The sequence below is a fragment of the Sinohyriopsis cumingii genome, chromosome 2 (assembly GCF_028554795.1).
Source record: "Sinohyriopsis cumingii isolate HCF-2022 chromosome 2, ASM2855479v2, whole genome shotgun sequence".
NCBI classification, from domain to species: domain Eukaryota; kingdom Metazoa; phylum Mollusca; class Bivalvia; order Unionida; family Unionidae; genus Sinohyriopsis; species Sinohyriopsis cumingii.
The window spans coordinates 141802587-141812314 of NC_142962.1; the positions used below are offsets into that span (position 1 = coordinate 141802587).

The window sequence follows — 9728 nt, forward strand, 5'->3', positions numbered from 1 at the left end:
AGTGTACAATATCCTAAACAGTGCCAGAAAAAAAAAAACATGCCTGTTACAGTGAGCTTAACATTTGGCATTAGCCAGTCCTGACTGACCAGATGATGGCAGAAAGTAGGAATATTACACCCCATTGACTCCATCAAATATTCAGCACACATTAACACAGGTGAATAACATCTAGGATGCCTATAAGTTGCATATAAAATATATTTTTCATCACAGTATTCAGCTTCATTATAAACCATAGCCACCAAATTCTAGTTGCCCGACCAAGCTGTGACCGATATACTTTCTTGCCCAGAGCTAAAATTTAGTTGTCCATCACTGCAGGACAATGGATTTTTCTACCTCTGTGTTATATTCTTGAAGAAAAAAAATATCTTGTCACCACTTCTTATTTTTTTTAAAGGCATTAGCTCCTTAAAAAGCTGACACTTGTTAATCTAATTATTACATAACCATCAACAATGAAACTATTAAATTTTCTTTCCGTTTGAGTTCAAAAAGTATCTTCTTGTTTATTTATGAAAGACCTTAGTTCCTTAAAAAGCTTATAAATGCGAATCTAATTATTACTGAACCATCCATATTAAAGCCATTAAGTCTTCATAGTGTTAGTTTTCAATGCATCTTGTATACATCTATTGCTCAATCCAGGATAAACAAGATGTTTGCTCAGTCATCGGGAATACACAACAAAGCACCAATCAATACAGTGGTCTAAAAAAGTTTCTGGATCAAATTTATAAATCAAATCATTTACCGATCTATTGGCTGCTCAATCAACATTTATACACACCCAGTGGAACAAATTTGTATTGCCTAAATTGTCAGGAGCAATTTTGGTCATTGCCACATACATATAAACCCTTCACCTTAATCCTTTTTATTTTCTACTCATCACTGTAATGCTTAAGTTACATGTATAGCTGAACCATTAACAAACGCTGACTGGAACACACCATTTAAGTTGTAGTGGTGGAGGGATTTGCTATTATGATCAAACATAGTACACCCTATTTTTGTCCTGCATTAGTGCAAAGTCAGTCATAAGCATGTTTCAATTATTACAGGGATTATTTATTTAATTGTATCCACTGTCTTTTAGAGAATGATTCAGCAGTCTTTATCCACAAAATGGAATCACTTACTCTCAAACTTAATTGAGGCAGTTATACATACCTATTGACTTGTTCAAGTGTATTACAAGGTCAGTACCCTGGACCTCCTCTATGAATTTCATTTTAAGTATTTTTTAAACCTAAACACAAGCTTAGAAACTCCCAATCTTTGATTTAGCGTTTTTACTGTCAGTCAAAAATCTGACCCCTTGGACATGTTAAGCATCCAGCATATATGTTTTGGTAAATACTGTTTTTTGAAGTCAGTGTGAGTTAGTGTGCATTTATTAGGAAGAAATTAAGTATTTGGATTCAAATGTATAAAATGTATAGGTATTATGCTTCTTTATGGATGCAATAATATTGGTATACTTTATTTACACTTCAGTTGCAAATATTCTTACATGTGTATTCGCTACTGAAAGGTGCTCAGCCCAAAAAATAAATATTAAATATGTAATAACTGTTGTTTTAAGCCCTTCTCTTTTAATATGTATCAAGTTGGTAACTGATACAATGATGTATGTAGTTTTGTGTACTCTCCCCCCATCCCCATCTAGGATAGCCTAGTGGATAAGCATGCAATATTTTCTTCAGTGAACCAATTTGCCTGGTTAATGCATTATATTTGACATAGCACAATAAACCCCAAGCACTATATTACAGCAGGTTTTCACCATATGCACAAATTATAACAAACGACAATCTCTTAAGTTCAGTGACATTAAACTTCATATCGCGGTATCATATCCTATCCAGTTACTGATGCAGTATGCGACTGGGGTTAAAATGGCACCTGATGCTCTAGCCCTGGGGGCAGAGCTACACGTGTTGATTCAGAAATAAACAACAAACCAGCTGCGACTGGTACATTTTGCAAGTTTTAGCTTCTGACAGGCTTATAAAAGAAAGTCTCTTCCCTACACATGAGAGCATAGTAATTCATATATAATGTTTCATATTTTGTTATGACTATTTCAAATGTGATGCACATCAGTTTTGTGGGATTTAACACCATTTTTTCAGCACATGATAGCACATTTTGTCTAATATATCTGGAGGAAGAACCCAGGATGAACCACTGACCAATGGAGAGATAATGGCAAGCTTTCTTACATATCCATTTTAAATGATTAAGACTCAAACTCACAGAGGTGAGATGTGTGACTGTCCTAGAAAGGCAAGCCCCTTAAACCACTGCTACCATGGGCCCCAGGTGGTCTAAAGCATTTGCCTTAACCAGTCACTGCCATTTCACCTCTGTCTGCATGGGTTAAAGTCTCAGACTAGGTAGGATTATGAAGAAGCAAGCCAGTAGCTTCCCGTGGATCAGTGGTTCTTCGAAAGACTTTAACAACTGTATGGAGGTCCTCTGAATACCTCGAGTGTGTGACGTTGAGCAGCTGACTGAATGCCTATAGTCAGTAAAGATTTTATGAGGATTTGGAGAAGAAATAAAAAGATGAGTTTATTTTTTCTTGTCTTTTTCTTGGTATGTATCTTGTTTCAATTCACGACTGATAAGCCTAATGATAATATTTTTCATACATTTCATGGTCGATGTGATGAATCAGTGTTGACCAGTGTGAACAGAAGTTGTGGTCATGATGATACTGATGCTTTCCCTCAAGAACAGAGTGTATGACAGTGCATCAAAACTGGGGATGGAACACACTGTATGCCTACTGTATAAAGCACTATATTCATGGGGAAACAAAAACACCCTCCCATTAAGTGTGAAGGTGTTATCATTGGTTTCCTCCCTGAATCAAGTGCCTTAATCTGATTCAAATTACTAATCAGATCTTCCCTGTAATACGTAAGACAGTGGAGATTAGTTCTTCAAGGTAAGCTCTCAACCCCCAAAAACAAAAAAAAAATGGTCGAGGGCTTACATTGTAGGACTAAGTGGAAATATAACTTTAATCAGATTGTCAAGCACCTGTGTTACTGCACAGGGGCTCATATCGTTACTTGCAATTTAACTGTCAGTCATACATATACTATAAAATATATTATTATGTATTATTTTATACTATATGTAGCACAGGTGTGATTGACACAAACTTGATGTTAAAAAAAGCAATATTCTGAAGGAAAAAATAATATACCGAGTGACAAAATTGCCTCAGATTACCCCCATGACCCGATCTGACATAGGACCTGTCTATCATACTATAAAAGAGACAAGGTAAGTAACGTCCAAAACTTCGTCCCACCATTGACCCTTGATTTGCTTCTGCATAATTCATAAAATTCGTACATTTCAGCGGTCCTGCTAAATACTGCTAAGCCCGACAAAGCCTGACAAAGACACACAAAGCCATGCAAAGTCAGATTAAAAAAAGAGTGTATATTATTCATTATATTGATGAATCAATCAACTTAGCCGAAAAACTAGTTTTCAACACATTATGCAGATTTAAATGACTGAAAATTCGTTTTCATTATCTATTTAACCCAGTACAAGGATATAAACGTTTTTAAAATTACAACACTGGAAAATATTTACTGTTGATATAAAATTTAAGGCATATGGTAGTGGAGTCTACTGTAATTTGATTAACACAAATTATGGCATGTTACAATCAAGAGTAGGTGAGTAGACACGTGCTACCTTTAACTCAGTTAACACAGAGGCAGTATAAGGGAAGTTACAAAATGTTGATTATGCAAAACATAAGTTTATTAATATGTGATTATGATTGTTTCGCTTTCTTTCTATGCATTCCCAAAATAAACTCAAATGGACAGTGTAATAGAGCAGAACATAATTCATCAAAATGTTCTTGATACCGTTTTGGGTTTTTTCTTTTCAACCTTATTAAATTTATTCAATTTTGGACTGTACTTCAAAAAATAACAACAAACAAACATTACTGAACATTCATTATTACACTGAATTAATTAGATATGCTATTATAAATTATAAGAGGTGGAATGTAGTGTAGTTGATCATTATTTTACTATACTTTATTATTATTTACATAAATTAACGAGTTTGGAATACAATTGCAAGGAAAAGCATGGAAAGGACTGTCAATTATTGGTGGTGGGGGGCACCAGACTAATGCCTCCACTACTTAACCAGAAATATAAAGTATTTTTCATGTAGTTTTGATCAAAACTTTTGTTTATAACTAAATTTTGGCGGGGTATTTATTTAGTCCTGGTGTTATCTAAAGAGTAGTAGTCCAAAACATGGGTCTCTTCAGACATTCTATCCTTAATTTTTGGTGATCTTTGCCAAAGATATCCTATGCCCCGTGTATCAATGCTATAGTGTGTGTAGGCTATATAGTCTTTATGTCGGGATGGCAGAACTATTTGTCAAATTTTTCCCAGTTGTCTTAATATATATTGAATGTGGACTTTTCAAATTCATTTCTTTGTCCTGGTATAAATTTATATATTTTTTAAATTATTTGCAATTTAGAATTCTGGCAAGAGGAACGGTGTACTATAAGTTGAAATTAAAATAAAACCTAGTGTTTTATGTGAGTGACTATGGTGTGGTGTTTCTCGCATTAAAGTCTATTTCCAAAATGAGGCAGGCATTTTGTTGTATTATTTACTTCATGTGGGGTTTTCTGATACTCTTTCGCAGGCCTGTCCACTTTGCGTAGCACCTTGTGACATAGCCCTGCGACATCTATGCATTGTACTTTATCCACATGAAGGTTCCCTGTTTCCCTCATAATGCTTTAAACTTTCTATTTTCTATTTTGTTAGTCCTATGCTATTGAGTTACCCTTTATATTTCTAAAGTGTTGTTTAGAAAAGAAAAAAAAGGGAATACTAAGATTCTTAAAATGTTTAAGAAGTTGTGAAGGCTGTGTATACCTTTCTTATGAAACACTGAAAGGTTTGTTGAGTTTGTCAACCTATGTTTTGACAATCAGTCAAATGAACATTTTATAAAATAACAAACATTTCAAATATGTTTTTTTCAGACTTTATCAGTACTTTATCATTGATTCTAATTATGTTGAAAACTAGTCCTTTGGTTTGGTTAAATTATTCATCAATATAATTTACAATATACATTTCTCTAATATGACTTCACACGACTCGGTCAGGCTTTGTTAGGCTTTGTTGAGCTTTGTATGTCAGGCTTATAAAATTAGGACATATTGAAATATTGCATTTTCTTTCGATAATCACTCAAATGAATAATTTATCAAATGATAAACATTTTACATACGATTTTCTTATTATTCGAATTCAAACTTTGCAGCCCAATTTTATTGGTCATTTAATTCAGCATAATTATATTGAAAACTAATCCTTCAGTTTGGTTAATTTATTCGTCAAAATAATTTACTTTATAAATACACTTGTTTAAAATGACTTTTATGACTCTATCAGGTTTTGTGAGGATTTGTTAGGCTCTGTATGGCTATGTGTGATTAGTATATATTGAAAAAAATTGCACTTTCTTTCAATAAGTTCAACGAACAATTTATAAAGTACTATATAAACAGTTTACATATGATTTTGTCATACTTTGTTATTACTTTTTCATTATTCAATTTCGAATTTGTACTCTGTTGTCCAATTTTCAGTCATTTAATTTTGCATAAATATGTTGAAAACTAGTCTTTCCACTTTGTTAATTTATTCATCAATATAGTTAACAATATAAATACGCATTTTTTATCTGACTTCGCATGGCTTTATTTGACGTCGCATGGCTTTGTGTGGCTTTGTTGGGCTTAGCAGTATTTAGCAGGACCCTGTTTCAGAGCCCGTAACTTCATTTTGGTGCAACTCAGAAAAATCAATGATGGCTTGATGAATAGAAAAATATCTCAGAAGTAAAACAAGCCATTTTGGTCGTCTGCCTTCAAAGACGGAAACAGCAGAAGGGAATCGAGGGTCATTGCTGGAATAAAGTATTTGGAAGTTACTTACCTCGTCTCTTTTATAGTATGATAGACAGGGTCCTATGTCAGATCTGGTCATGGGTGTAATCTGAGGCACTTTTTCACAAGGTATATTTTTTTTGCTTCAGATTATTGCTTTTTTTTCAACATCAAGCTCGCATCGAGCACATGCGATATGTAGGACTGACAGTTAAATCGTAAGCAACGATACGAGCCCCTGTGGTGTACTACTGTACTGTTCCGTCTAATTAGTCCTAGTTTCCTCTAACCCTTGCCACACCTTTTTTGATATTTGGACATTTATGTTGGGGTGTAGGGTCAGAGTCAATTCCCTACACCCCAACATAAACGTCCAAATATCAAAAATGGGATGGCAAGGGTCAGAGGAAACTCTAGTCCTACATGTAAGACATAGCACATGTTGACTTTGTTTAGGTGCAACAATATAAATATCAGCGTCAGGTCTAACATGTAGGACTAAGGAAACTCGGAGTACCGTTTAATATGCGGTTGACAGTTGTCTCCACACTATTTGTAATTGAAAGGTTGCGTTTAACATCTTCAATAGACACATCAGGAAAAACATATAAAACTTGTTCCCCATCTTTTTGTGAAACATTACGTCTATTCTTAGTCATTTCCGTCTTAACTGTACAAGTTATACTTGTTTATACTATCGAATAACCCGCTACACCGCAGCACAACGGGTCAGACTATTTACCGGAACAAATTGGCACAAGCCGAAACAAACGAAATAACCGGAACACCAAAAAAAAAATATATATATAAAATACCGGACTATTATTGCTTATAAAATAATAATAATAATAATAATAATGAGGCCTTTGTATAGCGCCTAATCTTTAGAAGCTGTAAGCGCTTTACAACATTAAACAACACCTATAAGATAAAAAAAATGTAATAATATTATTACAAAAACAAACACCATGAAATTAGAAAAACATTAAAAAATTAAAAAACATGCTGAGAATATTTCAGGTAGGAAACATTATTTGGTCTTTAAGTTTGTTCTTGCAGTCGAAATAAGTGAGTTTTGAGAGCCCTCTTGAATGTGATCGCTGTGTCTTTGTGTCTAAGTTCAGTGGGCAATTCATTCCACGTAGCTGGGCCCTGGTATGCAAAATAACGCTGTCCATATGACTGTTTTCATAGTGTGAATAACGAGTATACGATTGTCAGAAGAGGAGTTTAAGTATCTTGCTGATGTGTACACATGGGTGAGATCGGATAGGTATGTTGGACTAGAGTCCGACAGTGAAACGTAGCACAGAGAACAAATTTTGTGTTTGATTCTGGATCGAATGGATAGCCAGTGTAGGGTACGGAGCAGCGGGGAGGTGTGCTTTGATCGTGGTACTCTAAGTATGATCCGAGCAGCTGTGTTTTGAACTTTTTGAAGTTTCTGGAGTAGATATTGAGATGAACCAGACAGAATTGAGTTACAATAGTCCAGTCTTGAAAGTACTAATGAACACACAAGTGTTTTAGTGGCACCAACTGAAAGATATTTGCGAATTGAGCTGATGCGTCTCAGCTCAAGATATGCAGCCTTGCATATGTTCATGACATGTTGGTGCAATGTGAGAGTACCGTCCAGAGTAACACCTAGGTTTCATACTGATTGTGTGAATTTTATGTTGGTGTTGCTAATATTTATTGTTTGAGGTAAAGGATGCGAATGAGAAAGTCTTCGTGTTGTGATCAGAATGGCCTCAGAAATGCACCTCTCTACACCTTGGATGGTAGCATCAACTTCAGTTGGGTGGCTAGATTTGTATATTTGGGTGTCATCAGCGTACAATTGGTGAGACACTGGATGATGATCTATGATACTTGAGAGCGACTGAGTGTACAGAATGAAGAGAACAGGTTTAAGAACAAACCCTTGTGGAACACCACAACATAGATCAACTGGGCTGGAGTGTATTCCATTTGCAGATACAATTTGTGTCCTGTTGACAAAGTAGGACTTGAACCACAGTAAGGCTGTATCATGAATGCCAAATACATGCTGGAGACGGTGAAGTAATATATCGTGGTCAATTGTGTCAAATGCTGCAGACAAATCAAGGAGGGTGAGGACTGTAATCTTTCCGCTATCCAACGCAGAGAGAATGTCATTAACTACTTTTAGAAGAGTAGTTTTAGCACTGTGGCAAGGGCGATATGCAGATTGTACATTGCTAAAAGGACTGTTTGAATTTAGATGAGTTACAAGCTGGGATAGAACAACCTTTTCTAAGATTTTTGATATGAATGGGAGATTAGAAACTGGGCGGTAGTTCTTTAAATCGTTATGGTCTAGTGTTGGTTTCTTCAGCAGAGGCTTTACAATGGCAGTTTTGAAAAAATGATGGGAATTCCCCGGATGAGAGAGAGGTATTAATAACATCAGTTAGTGAAGGCAATACTGGATCTAAGCACTCAAGTAGCAGTGAAGTTGGAACTGGATCAAGTTCACATGACTTTGGTGCACTCTTCATCACGATTGTACGTACGAAATCCATACAGACAGATTCAAATGCTGCTAATGGTTGCCACTCAAATTCTGTATCCCAACTGTATGGTGACGACGAGTCAATTGAAATTGTGGTGTCAAGCTCATCTTTAATGGTTTGTACTTTGTCACGGAAGAAATTTGCAAACATGTCCGGAAGGTCGACTGGAGAGAAGGTAGTTGGAAGTGGTGTTGATTTGTTCCTTGACATTAGCTTGTTAGTAATCTCGAAGAGATCTTTGCAGCTGGAACTTTCCATGATCTTATTAGTATAGTGGGCTGATTTCGCTGCAAGGACATATATATAAGGGGGATGACTATTCAAGTGTATGAATAAAAAACACCGTCTTATAAAATAGTCAGATTCGTATTTTATTGATCAGCATGTCAAAATTAAAGATAGCAAAACAACAATATTTAAGAATTGTACATACACATACAACACAGAAAGTGATAAGAATTGTACATACTACACAGAAAGTGATAAAATAGAAAGGAATACAAATAAAATCTACATGGCTATTATTTGTTTTACATTGAAACAGTATTTTAAGTTGACATTTAAAGAAAAAATTAAAGTTAGGAATATTGAGCAAGTATAAATTGTGTAAACACTGCAGTGTAACAATACATGTTAAGACTTCCAAATTATCATTCATAAAAATAAACAGACCTGATCGCTAAGATTAACAGAATGATTTGCCTACTGACAGATATCACGCACAGAGATGCGAGTTGTCACATTGAAATTAAGAGGTTTATGTCTTCTGATTCACAAATTTTACGGCTTCAGCGTATGTCTTCTTTGTTGTGCCTAGAAGACATTCGCAGAAGCCGTGAAACGAGGGGAATCAGAAACAGTGATCATGAGAAAGACACTGAAAAACCTGGTAAAGATTTTCCAAAGGCTAATAGAGACGACATCACAAGACAAAAGAATAGGAGGTTCCACAGATTCAAAAGTAGAAGAGAGTGGAAAAAAGAAAAAAAAGCGAAGAAAACAAATTAAGAGAGATAAAGAAACAGTGCTAAACATCTCACGTAGAAAATTTACTGATAATGACTATATACTGTAAACGGAGTTTAATCCATCTGTTTGGTTTAGATTTTTAGATGAGATATTTATGATCTGGAACCATTCATCTGAAGAACTGAAACAAATTACTGATCGCCTAAATCATTTTCACCTGACGATTAAATTTATTTATA

The 9728-nt window shown here is 35.1% G+C and overlaps 1 protein-coding gene across 1 annotated transcript in view; it reads right to left on the reverse strand.

The window, feature by feature from the left end:
* Positions 1-6703, reverse strand: part of LOC149805964 (uncharacterized) — a 29386-nt gene extending 22683 nt beyond the window's left edge. Inside the window, exon 1 of the mRNA XM_089934962.1 lies at positions 6498-6703. The gene's annotated coding sequence lies outside the window, so the exon portion shown is untranslated. The remainder of the gene's footprint in view (positions 1-6497) is intronic.
* Between the last annotated feature and the right edge of the window lie 3025 nt (positions 6704-9728).